General features: G+C 34.2%; 1 long non-coding RNA gene across 1 annotated transcript in view; it reads right to left on the reverse strand.

Moving 5' to 3' along the window:
- The window catches only part of LOC144580102 (uncharacterized), a 149,767-nt gene that overhangs the window by 73,764 nt on the left and 62,227 nt on the right, over positions 1–13,776 (reverse strand). The window lies entirely within an intron of this gene.

The following is a 13,776-nucleotide window of genomic DNA, read 5'->3' on the forward strand; positions in this document are numbered from 1 at the left end:
TGGGTCTCCAGAAGAAAGATAACAATCCCTGCAGCTTGGCTCACAGGAAGTCACATTCATAGAAAAAGGGGGAGAGTACTACATCAAGGGAACACCCTATGGGACAAAAGGATCTGAACAACAGCCTTCAGCCCTAGACCTTCCCTCTGACAGATCCTACCCACATGAGAAGAAACCGGAAAACTAACTCTGGTAATATGACAAAACAAGGCTCTTTAACAGCCCCGGAAAAAATCACAGTAGTTCACCAGCAATGGATCCAAACCAAGAAGAAATCTCTAATTTACCTGAAAAGTAATTCAGGAGGTTAGTTATTAAGCGAATCAGGGAGGCACCAGAGAGAGGTGAAGCCCCATGCAAGGAAATTCAACAAACAATACAATAAGTGAAGGGAAAAATATTCAGGGAAATAGATACCATAAGGAAAAACAATCAAAACTTCAGGAAACATGGGACACACTTATAGAAATGTAAAATGCGCTGGGAAGTCTCAGCAATAGAAGAAAGAAATCCAGAAATCAAAGACAAGATCTTTGAATTACCTCAATCCACCAAAGACAAAGAAAAAAAGAATAAGAAAATAAGAACAAAGCCTCCAGGAAGTCTGGGATTATATTAAACAACCAAACCTAAGAATAATTGATGTTCCTGAGGAAGAAATCTAAGAGTTTAGGACACATATTTGGGAGAATAATCAAGGAAAATGTTCCCGGCCTTGCTAGAGACCTAGCCATCCAAATACCTCAGCAGAAACCTTACAAGCTAGAAGGGACTGAGAAACTATCTTCAGCCTCCTTAAACAAAACAATTATCAGCCAAAAACTTTGTATCCAGTGAAACCAGGCATCATATTGAAGAAAAAATGCAGCATTTTTCTGACAAACAGATGCTGAGAGATTCACCACTACCAAGCCCCCACTACAAGAACTGCTAATAGGAGCTCTAAATCTTAAAACAAATCCAGAAAACACATGAAAACAGAACCTCTTTAAAGCATAAATCACACAGGAACTATAAAACAAGAATACAAGTCAAAAAGCAAAAACAAACAAGCAAAAAGATACACAGGCAGCAAAGAGCAGGATGAATGAACTGTACCTCACATCGCAATACTAACATTGAATGTAAATGGCCTAAATACTTCACTGAAAACACAGAAATGCAGAATGAATACAAACTCACCAACCAACTCTCTGCTGCCTTTAGGAGACTCAAATAACCTTAAAATAAAGGGGTAGAAAAAGGCATTTCATGCAAATGGACACCAAAATCAAGCCGAGATATCTCGTCTTATATCAGACAAAACAAACTTTAAAGCAACAGCAGTTAAAAGAGACAAAGAGGGACATTATATAATGGTAAAAGACCTTGTCCAACAGGAAAATATCACAATCCTAAACATATGTGCACCTAACACTGAAGGTCCCAAATTTATAAAACACTTACTAATAGACCTAAGAAATGAGATAGATAGCATCACAATAATAGTGAGAGACTTCAATACTCCATTGACAGCACTAGACAGGTAATCTAGAGGGAAAGTCAACAAAGAAACAATGGATTTAAACTATACCTGAAAACAAATGGACTTAACAAATATATACAGAACATTTCAGCCAACAAGTGTAGAATACACATTCTATTTCTACTCAGCAGCACATGTAACTTTCTACTAGACAGATCATATGCTAGGCCATAAAACAAGCCTCAATAAATTTAAGGAAATTGAAATTATATCACTCACTCTCTCAGACCACAGTGGAATGAAACTGGAAATCGACTCCCAAAGGAACCTTTAAAACCATGCAAATTCATGGAAATTAAATAAGGTGCTTCTGAATGAGCATTAGGTCAAAACCAAAATCAAGATGGAAATTACAAAATTCTTGAAACTGAATGACAATAATGACACAACCTATCGAAACCTCTGGGATACAAGAAAGGGGGTGGTAAGAGTAAAGTTCAGAGCATTAAATGCCTACAACAAAAAAACTGAAAGAGCCCAAAGTGACATTCTAAGGTTACAAAAGAAACTAAGGAAACAAGAACAAACCAAACCCAAACCCAGCATACGAAAAGAAATAACCAAGATCAGAGCAGAACTAAATGAAAATGAAATAACAACAAAATACAAAAGATGAATGAAATGAAAAAAAAGCTGGTTCCTTGAAAAGATAAATAAAATAGGCCACTAGCAAAATTAAGAAAAAAAAGAGAGAAAAATCCATTAAGAAAGAAAATAGGAGATATTACAACTGGCACTTCTTAAATATGAAAGATTGGTCAAGACTACTATGAACACCCTTACACACATCAATTAGAAAATCTAGAAGAGATGGATAAATTCCTGCAACAATGCAGCTCTTCTAGTTAAATCAGGAAAAATTAGATCCCTCAAACAGACCAATAACAAGCAACAATATTGAAATGGTAATTTAATAATTACCAATAAAACAACTCCAGGACCAAATGGATTCACAGCAGAATTCTACCATATATTTAAAAAATGGTACCAATCCTTTTGACAGCATTACACAAGAGCGATAAAGAGGGAAACATCCCTAAGTCAGTCTGTGTAGCCAGCATAAGCCTAATACCAAAACCAGGAAAGAACGTTACCAAATAAGGAAACTACAGACTGATATGCTTGATGTACACATATATCCCAAAATCCTTAACAAAATACTAGCTAACCGAATCCAACTACATATCAAAAGATAATCACCATGAACAAGTGGTTTTCATATCAGGGATGTAGGGATGGTTTAACACATGCAAGTCAATAAATGTGATATACCATATAAAAAGAATTAAAAACAAAAATAACATGATCATCTCAGTACATGCAGAAAAAGCCTTTGATACAATCCAGTATCCCTTTATGATTAACTCTCAGCAAAATTAGCGTACAAGGGACATACCCAAGGTAATAAATGCCATCTATGATAAACCCACAGCCAACATAATACAAAATGGGGAAAAGTTGAAAGCGTTCCCTATGAAAACTGGAATAAGACAAGGATGCCCACTCTCACCACTCCTCTTCAACATAGTACTGGAAGTCCTGGCCAGAGCAATCAGACAAGAGAAAGAAATAAAGGGCATCCAAATTGGTAAAGAGGAAGTCAAACTGTCACTGTTTGCTAATGATATGATTGTTTATCTTGAAGACCCTTAAGACTCCTCCAGAAAGTGCCTAGAACTGATAAAAGAATTCAGCAAAGTTTCTAGATACAAGATTAAGGTGCACAAACCAGTAGCTTTTCTATACACTAACAGAGATTAAGCTGAGAATCAAATAAAGAACTCAACCTCCTTTATAATAGCTGCAAAAAAAAAAAAAAAAAAAAAAAAGACTATAAGGAGGTAAAAGTCCTCAACGGGGAAAACTACAAAACACTGCTAAAAGAAATCATAGATGACACAAATGGAAATACATCTCATGTTCATAAATGGGTAGATTCAATATTGTGAAAATTACCATACTGCCAAAAGCAATCTCCAAATTCAATGCAGTTCCCAACAAAATACTACCATCATTCTTCACAGAATTAGTGAAAACAATTCTAAAATTCATATGGAACCAAAAAAGAGCCCTCATAGCTAAAGCAAGATTAAGCAGAAAGGACAAATCTGGAGCCATCACATTACTGGATTTTAAACTATACTCTAAGGCCATAGTCACCAAAAGAGCATGGTACTGGTATAAAAATAGGAACCTAGACCAGTGGAACAAAATAGAGAACCCAGAAATAAACCCAAATACTTATAGCCAGCTGATCTTTGTCAAAGAAAACAAAATCATAAAGTGGGGAAAGGACACCCTCTTCAATAAATGGTGCTAGAATAACTGGCAAGCCACATGTAGGAGAATGAAACTGGGCCCTCGTCTTTCACCTTATACAAAAATCAACTCAAGATAGATTACGGATTTAAATCTAAGACTGAAACTACAAAAACTCTAGAAGATAACATTGGAAAAAGCCTTCTAAACTTTGGCTGAGGCAAAGATTTCATGACCAAGAACCCAAGTTGTATCGTGCTAACGATAGACATATAGACATGGGGGGAACATGCAAACTTGCACACAGACTATGGCCCAGCCAAGAACAGATTCTCTTTTCTCACCAACATTTTCATAAAACGACATTGAACAAAATGATGATTCAAGTATCTGCTGTACAATAATGAAAAGATCTCATTCCACAACTATTTATGATGAAGGTAACAGTTAAGTTTTATCAAGCAAATTATAATAATAACTGTGAATAATATCACACAAAAACAAATAAAAAGTAAAGTCACAGGAAAAAATGAAAACGTATAAATACTGCTGTAGCATTGACACTGAGCCATATTTGGTAATTAATTAGGAGAATTTTAAAGAATATATAATATAGTTTTTGGAGTGAGTATTTGTTTGCTATGTAGTTGCCTTACAACAAGCAACAGATGACTAAGCAAACTCTTCTTCCATGAAGCCATATGTCCTCCTCCCCGGGGAAAAGGAGAACAAACTTACTTTCTTGAGGAGACTTGGTATAGATACTACAAATGACCAGAAGTACTTTTATTTTACCATATTAAAGTGTTTTTATAAAGAAAGTGATCTATTTTTACCTTCACAAAAATAAATCCTGCAAAACAAACCTCCACATTTCCCTGTATAGTACATAAAGCAAATAAAGATCAGTGCCAGATATTTACAGCAAGAATTCTTGGACTTCTACAAAATATTCTGAGAATATTTCTACTCAGAGGTCTCCATCCAAAGCGTTCATCCTCAATATGTTATTGCTTAATTTTCTCTGTGGGAAGGTATTGGGGTGTGCCTATGTGTATATCTATGAAGACCCCACTCAAGAGTGCCATAGCAAGGATGGGATAGAGGGAGCAGTCTGCAGCAGGTGGAGGCAATAAGAATAAGGAGTCATTCTCTATAGAATATTTTTAAATAATAATGAAATTGGTTAAAAGCCAGTCTATTTCTTCCAACATCACTATGTACTAGAAATTCCAAGTAGGTCAACTACATGGTATTTCTTTGAGAATATTTTTTGTTGTTTTTTGGGTATTGTTTTATTTCAAGGTAATTCCTGCAGTCACCATTGTTAAATTTCAAAGTTGCATATTTCAATCACTCTTTTTAATAATATTTGCATCCTACCTATCAGTTAATTCTAAAAAGTCAGTTATACAGTCAAACTCCAGGCAAACAGGCCAGCCACACACATTTGTTTCAAGCTTTAGGTCTGTTGTGGTGCAGAATAAATTAGAATCATTTTGCATGTCTTTCTTGTCTATGATGCTCATTTAGCTACACGTTCTCCTGTTTAACAATAGATTCTACATAAACCATGCACCTAGTGATTCTCAATAGGAAGAACCAAAATTTAAATTACTTCTATTATCACATCATGTGAAAATTATTCTCTGAACTTGGCAGAAGAATTATTTGGGAAGCATTTCCTCTGTTTTATTTCCCCTTCCCTTTTTAAAAAATGCATTAATGCAAAAGATATTTCTGATAAAGAGCTGTTACAGAAACTTTACAAGGAACTTAGCATTCAACAATAATGCAATATCATGACACTATTCACAGTAAGAAAGTAAAAAAGTCAGCCTGAGTATCTACCAGCAGTTTGTTGAATAAAGAAAATACACCACATTTTCTTTATTCAACAAACTGCTGATAGGTGCTGAGTGGAATACCAACAAACATAATAAAATCATATCCTTTGGAGCAACATAAATGCAGCTGGAGGCCATTATCCTAAGTGAAATAACTCAGAAACAGCAAATCAAATAACACATATTCTCATTTATAAGTAAAAACTAAATAACGTGCACACTGATATAAAAATGAAAATAATAGATGCTGAAGACTTCAAAAAGGGAGAGGTTGAAAACAAGGTGAGAGTTGAAAAATTGCCTGTTGGGTACAATGTTCACTCTGGCTGATGGATGCACTCGGAGCACAAGTCTCATCTTTATGCAATATAATCATGCAACAAATCTGCACATGTACCTGTTGAATCTACATTTAAAAAAATGGAATGACCAACTGAAAATGGACAAAGAGGAGAACCAACACCTCACCAAAGAAAATGTACAGATGACACATAAGCATATTAAAAGATGCTCCAGATCATATGCCATTAAAGAATTACGTAAGTGACAATGAGATACCACTACATACCTAAAAGAATGACCAAAATCCGTAACACTGACAACACCAAATACTGGCAAAGATGTGGAGCAATAGGAACTCTTATTCATCATTAATGGGAATACAAAATGGTACAACTATTTTGAAAGATAATTTGGCAGTTTCTTATAAATGTAAACATTCTCTTACCAGTAATATTATGTTGCTAGTATTTATCCAATTAACAGAAAATTAAGTCCACACAAAAACTAGCCCACAGATGTTTACTGCAGTTTTATTTATAATTGCCAAAACTTGGAAGCAACCAAAAGTCCTTCAATAGGTGAATCAGTAATTAAACTGTGGCTATTCAAGCAGTTGAATATTTATTCAACATTAAAAAGAAATGGACTGTCAAGCCATGAAAAGACATGGAGGAAACTTAAAATGTATATTAATAAGCAAAATAAACCAATTGGAAAGGGCTACATACTGTGTGATTAAAACTGCATGACATTCTGAAAAAGACAAATCTGCAGAAAATGCTCAGTGATTGCCAGGCTCAGTGATTAAGAGGAGAAAAGGATGGATAGGTAGAGGATAGAAATGTTTAAGGCGGGGAAACTTCTATGCAGTATTATAATGGTGGACATATGTCATCAGACACTTGTTAAACTCAAGGAAAGTACAGCACCCAGAACAAATTGTAATGTAAACTACCAACTTAGGTTGATAATGACTCAACAATGTAGATTCACCAGTTGTAACAAGTGTGAGAAATGTTGATAATGGAGGAGTGTATGTATGTGTGGAGTCAGGAAGAATAAGGGATGTAAAAATAGTGTCTCTCAAGTTTTCGATGAAGCTAAAATAGTCGATTTAAGAGAAAATATATTAATGTAATTAAAAAATACTAATTTATTTCTTTTGTCCTTTATCACAGTAGTATATTTTTGTGGCTTATATAGATTTCAATATAGTTTTCACTATGTATCTTTTGTATTCATTATTAATATTTTTATTGCATGAATAATTTTAAACTAATCTTGCAGTACAGAGAAGAACATATTAAAATATGATATGTTCCAAGCATTCAATTTTATATCAAATATATAATTATTAATAATTTGTCCCAAGCCTTCTTTCTGAAGATTGTCTTTCTCTTGGAAAGCTGACTCCTTGCTTTGGAGCAAATGAATGCACCTGAAGGTTCTGTCACTTAAGGTAATTTTTTTTTTCTGCTCCCACCAGTCCACCAGAAATATCTATACTATTTTAATGAAATTTTAGAGGTTGTGCCAGAAAATTCTTTTCAAAAATGGTTTGGGAACAACAATCTGGCAAATTTGCACAAAAAGACATTTTCCTCTTAGATTTTCAGGTTTTCAGAGGTACTTTACTCAAAAAGTTGTTGCTGGCTGTAAGTAAATTGGTGTCCCCAGAGCTGTTCCTTGGCATCTAAGTCTGGGTTCTTTATGTCAATGTTCCCAAATATTTATTTTATGGCTTTCTTCCTATGACTGAATGCAGGAATGTATGAAAATACTTTAGCTCATTACACAGGGTAATAAGAGCATTTGTTTTTTTAAAAGATGACTTTTGATGCCAATAATTTGGGTAATCTGATTATAAAATCAAATAATACCATAAGATTTTAAGACAACTGTGCTTTATTCTAAATTCTTGGACCAAAATATATAGTGTCACCCATCTATAGAGCTGTTTAGATGCAGTTAATCTCAAGATGCATCATCCATTTGTTAATGAATTTGAAAATGAAATAAGAAACAAATTTTAATAAATTTTATTTGACTTCATGCTCTTTATATGCTAAACTTATACTTTCATATGGTCATTTTTGCTTTTTTTTTTTATTTCTGCTAGTTAATGTCTATGAGAATTTTATAGACATTTTATTTTTTTCACAGACAGAGTTTAGTATTCACATCAAGTGTTTGTTACAGTGTCCCTACAGGGACTGTTTAAGAAGAAGCAGCTCTAGTTGCAAGAAATTTTCAGTCTTTCCTTTCTTAGCTATGATTTATAAATACAATTTTAGCTACTATTTGTGGTATGCATTTACTTTTCTCCCTAATTGCCATTTTGATTGAATAGTAAAATTTCTAAAAATATTAATTGATTTTATAAATAACTATATTTACAAATCAATAAAGATAGATATTCAAAAGTATTGAAAACATTTGCAAATATGCTTTTCTAAATATGTCACTAGCTTCCAAGAATAAGATAAACCATGAATTACATTTGCTACTAAAATATTTGTTTTTATTACTGTTAAATACGATTATATTTTCCCCTAAGGTTCACAATGGTTTTCTTATGACAGAGACTGTAATTTTGTAAGCTATTCTGCAGGTGATATTAATTACTATGCTTATTAAACAGAGAAGAGTGGAATTCTTTCCTATTGGTGTTCTGTTTGCATCTCAACTCAGTATTTAACAGCACTGTTATGTGAGAGTACATAACATTCTGTATGATTAATAATAGCTCATTATCATCTACTCCAAGTAAAAACATAACTTTCTTAGACTTATTTGTCATTATGTTTATTTATATGATCTGCATGTGTTTAAGATTAACCATTACAAACTAGTTGAAATGGCAGGACTTTTGACAACAAAAATAAATGAAAACCTTAGAAAAATAAGTTACAAAAGACAAGATGGTGATAGTCTGGATATATCTACAGTAATTTATCTTTGAAAGATTATGTTTTGTAAGTTGGAATGGCTACATATTACATATTAACACATACAACTTAGAATTATTAAATAGATTGTGACTTTCGTTTAAAGCTGCACTACTTGCCTATTAGCAGTGAAAGAAAGTAATATATAATAGTGTATATGTACACACATATGTGTGCAAAGTGTGTCCCTACTTAAAATTGCTAAATGCATATCAAGTTTTTACCTTGGCCACACATTATCAAATAAACTCTGATATTCTGCATCATGAATTATTCATACAACATCTATGAAACCTCAGAATATATCATTAAATAAGATGGCTGTTAATGTTTTCTGCAAACATCTTGAAAATTGAATCAACAAAAGTTGTCTTATTTTAAGGAATTGTGCACGAATTTATACAATTGTGTAAGTTCTGAAATCAAAAGCAAAATATAGCCTCTCCTCTATTTACCACAAGTATGAGTTACCAAATTTTGAAAATATTGCCTTTTCATTTTTATTTTTTTTACTAGGGGTAGACTGATTAAAGTATTCACTCATTCATCATAGAGATTTGGAACACCTACTGTTTGCATGCAGCAGTAGGAGAGAAAATTCCAGACAAGAAAACTTTCTTCTTTCCACTAGAGTAGCCAACAATTATCTAATTAATAAATTAAAAATATACTCATGGTCTTCACATTTGAGCATATATAGTTATACTTTGATTTAAACATCTCATTATAATTATAAATACAAAGGATATAGTTTTGCTTATTATAAACATAAATATTTTGTCAAGAACTGCAAATGCTCTGAGGTTTTACTCATGTACCAAGACACTAGCATGGTCAAAGTTCCTAGATGCTGGTGGAAGGCATGAGACTCCTGAGTCAGAAAAAAAGGTTCTTTTTTTTGTTGGCTGAGCAGACAGCACATTTCATGTTTTTAAGTCCCATGGGGGCCATGCTGGGGTGTGACTATGTGGATGACACACATAGACAGTGGATTTCTCTCAACTGAGAAACCATGACCTTTTGCAACCTCCAATGTTATGAAATTGCTAGCAAACCTGCCTGATCTTTGCTCTGCAGAGAAGCATTTTCTTTATTACACTGCTAGGAATTACAAACATGAACTCTTCCACAGAGGGAGATAGTATCTGTAACTTCCAAAGTTGTTTGCTACACAGATGGATTTGGAAGGAGAGTCTGTGAGAATCTGTGAAAACTGTCACCAGAATAGAACTGTTTTATTATAATGATACAATCAAATTGTTGCAATGCTTTTAAATGCATCCAGTGGAATCTAAAAGCCATTGTGATTTTACAGCCATTTCATCACTCCTTATTTTCACTGGACTGAAATTCCTAATTATATTGCCATCAGAAAATTGTGGCAATACATTTCTTATCCCTTATTAATTTCATGTTACACGTTGTGTAATGATTATATAATTTAATTTTTTCATTGTTCATAGACTCTCATGATTTTATTTTTCTGTAAGTTTTGGGGTACAGGTGATATTTGGTTAAATGAGTAAGGTCTTTAGTGGTGATTTCTGAGATTTTGGTGCACCCATCATCCAAGCCGTATACACCATATTTGCAGTATTTTGTCCCTTGCCACCTCCCACTTTTTTCCCCAAGTCCCCAAAGTCCACTGTTTCATTCTTTTTTTCTTTTTTGAGATGGAGTTTCGCTGTCGTTACCCAGACTGGAGTGCAATGGCACGATCTCGGCTCACCGCAACCTCCGCCTTCCGGGTTCAAGCAATTCTCCTGCCTCAGCCTCCCGAGTAGCTGGGACTACAGGCGCGCACCACCATGCCCAGCTAATTTTTGTATTTTTAGTAGAGACGAGGTTTCACCTTGTTGACCAGGATGGTCTCGATCTCTTGACCTCGTGATCCACCTGCCTCGGCCTCCCAAAGTGCTGGGATTATAGGCGGGAGCCACCGTGCCCGGCCCATTGTTTCATTCTTACGCCTTTGTTTCCTCAAAGCTTAGCTCCCACTTGTCAGTGAGAACGTACGATATTTGATTTTCCATTCCTGAGTTACTTCACTTAGAATAACAGTCTCCAATCTCATCCAGGACCCTGCAAGTGCCATAAATTCATTCATTTTTTTTTTTTTGAGACGGAGTTTCACTCTTGTTACCCAGGCTGGAGTGCAATGGCACGATCTCGGCTCACCGCAACCTCCGCCTCCTGGGTTCAGGCAATTCTCCTGCCTCAGCCTCCTGAATTCATTCTTTTTTTATGGCTGTATAGTATCCCGTCGTGATTATAGACAGTTTCTTTATCTATTAGTTGATTGAAAGGCATTTGGGTTGGTTGGTTCCCTGATTCTGCAATTGTGAATTGTGCAGCTATACAATGTGTGTGCAAGTATCTTTTTCAAATAATGGCTTCTTTTTCTCTGGGTAGATATGCAGTAGTGGGATTGCTGGTTCAAATGGGAGTTCTACTTTTAGTTTCTTTAAGGAATCTCTACACTGTTTTCCATAGTGGCTGTACCAGTTTACATTCCCACCAGCAGTCTAGAAGTGTTTCACATTCACACATCTACGCCAACATCTACTGTTTCTTGATTTTTTGCTTACGGCCATTCTTGCAGGAGTAAGATGTGATCACATTGTGGTTTTGATTTGCATTTTCTTGATCATTAGTGATGTTGAGCATTTTTTCATGTTTGTTGGTCATTAATGTATGTACCTTCTTCCGAGAATTGTTTATTCATGTTCTTGGCCCAGTTTCTGATGGAATTGTTTCTTTCTTACTGATTTGTTTGAGTTTGTTGTCCATTCTGGATATTAGATCTTTGTCAGATGTATAGATTGTGAAGATTTTCTCTCATTCTGTGAGTTGTCTGTTTACTCTGCTGACTCTTCTTTTGGCTGTGCAAAAGCCCTTTAGTTTAATTAGGTCCCAGTCATTTACCTTTGTTTTTATGACATTTGATTTTGGGTTCTTGGTTGAAATCCTTGTGTAAGCCAATGTCTACAATGAGTTATCTTAAAATTAATACTAGTATACACAATCAATAAAAATAATAAATGTGTTATAAAATGTCAATAAATAATTATTTAACAAAAAGTATAATGTTACTTAAAATGTATCCTTTAATGAGATGGCTACTTTTGCTCCCAATGCATCCATTAATGAATATTAAATATTGACAGAATAAACAGAGTTTCAGCAACATTTTTTTGTTACCTTATAAATGGGATCATGCAGTATTTATTCTCCTGTGACTGGCTTATTTTACTAAGAATAATGTTCTCAAGGTTCATCCATGTCATTGCAAATGGCAGAATTTCCTCCTTTTTAAAGGCTGACTAATCATATAATTGTATGTAGATACAACATCATACCTCCTACTAATTCACCTGTCAATGAACATTCGGTTGTGTCACTAAATTGGCTACTGTGAAATAGTGCTGCAATGACAGGTAAGTGCACAAGTCTTTTTGAATACTTACTTAAATTTTTGTGGATATATACCCAGAAGTGGTACCATAAGATCATATGGTGTTTCTATTTTTAATTTTTTGAGGAATTTCCATACTATTTTTCTTAGAGTATGCATTATTTTATATTCCCAACAATGATGATGTACAAAGTTTCCCTTTTCTTCACAGCCTTGCTGACACTTTTTATCTTTTGTTTTTTTGGCAACAGTCATACTAAATGATGCAAGGTGATATCTCATTACGGTTTTGATTTGCATTTTCCTGATTATGAGCAATGTTGAACATTTTTTTCATATACCTGTTCGCCATTTTTATGTCTTTGAAATCTTTATTGAAGTCCATGTTTGAATTAGGTTACTTACTTTTTCTTTCTGATTTTGAGATGGTAGGAGTTCCTCGTTAGATCTACGGAGGCTTGCGAATATTTTCTCCCACTTTGTAGGTCTCTTTTTATTCTGTTGTTTGTTTCCTTTGTATGCAGAAACGTTTCAGTTTGAAGTAATTTCATTTGTCCATTTTTACTTCTGTTACCTGTGCTTTTGGGGTCATATGAAAAAAAAAATCACTGCCCAGACAAATGTCATGGAGCTTTTCCTCTCTTTTTTTGGTATAGTGGTTTCATAGATTCAGGTATTACATTTAAGTTTTTACTCCATTCTGAGTTTTTAAAGCATATTGTAAAATAAGAATTCAATTTCATTATTTCCACATAAATATTCAGCTTTTTCAGCACCATTTATTGAAGACGTTGTTTTTTTTCCCATTGTGTATTCTTGGTCCTCTTGTAAAAGATTAGTTGATGGTATATTATGCTGGTATAATTCTGGTTAACTCTGTTTCATTGGTCTATGTCTATTTCTTCGTGCTAGTACCATACTGTGTACATTTTTATTACTGTAGCTTTGAAATATATTTTCAAGTAAGAAAGTAGATGCCTCCAGCCTTGTTCTTCTAACTCTATGTTTCTCATATTTCAGGTTTTGCGTGTTCTTTATTATTTCTGCTGCTCAGTGGTAGAGATTTTAATGTATTGTTTGACTCATGTTTTTCAGCTCTATTGTAAGCAAAACAAATAAAAACAACAGGCTTTATTTTCCCTGTTAAAAATAAGGGAAGAAATTTTCCTTCTTCTTCTCTCCTGTCTTGAAACATGTATATATCCTTTTGAAAGTTAGTTAGGCTTTCTGTCAGCTTTATGACCCAGAAATTTCTTTCTCAAGGACCTGAAGACCATCTCTTTGAAATGTAAACAACAAATGGATGGCACCTCTATCTCCCAGTTTTTAAAAAACAGAATCATAATTTTGGTGACTGACTTGCTCCAATTTGCAAAACTACCTCCTGTTTAAAGATATGAGATGACACTTTCTCCTTTAGATAAAGCTAATTACCTAAAACAAGTGGGCCTCCCAATTACCATGAGTTAGGATTTGCTATGTGTGATGAATGGTGCTGTC

This window comes from Callithrix jacchus, chromosome 18, assembly GCF_049354715.1.
Source record: "Callithrix jacchus isolate 240 chromosome 18, calJac240_pri, whole genome shotgun sequence".
Taxonomy (NCBI): Eukaryota; Metazoa; Chordata; class Mammalia; order Primates; family Cebidae; genus Callithrix; species Callithrix jacchus.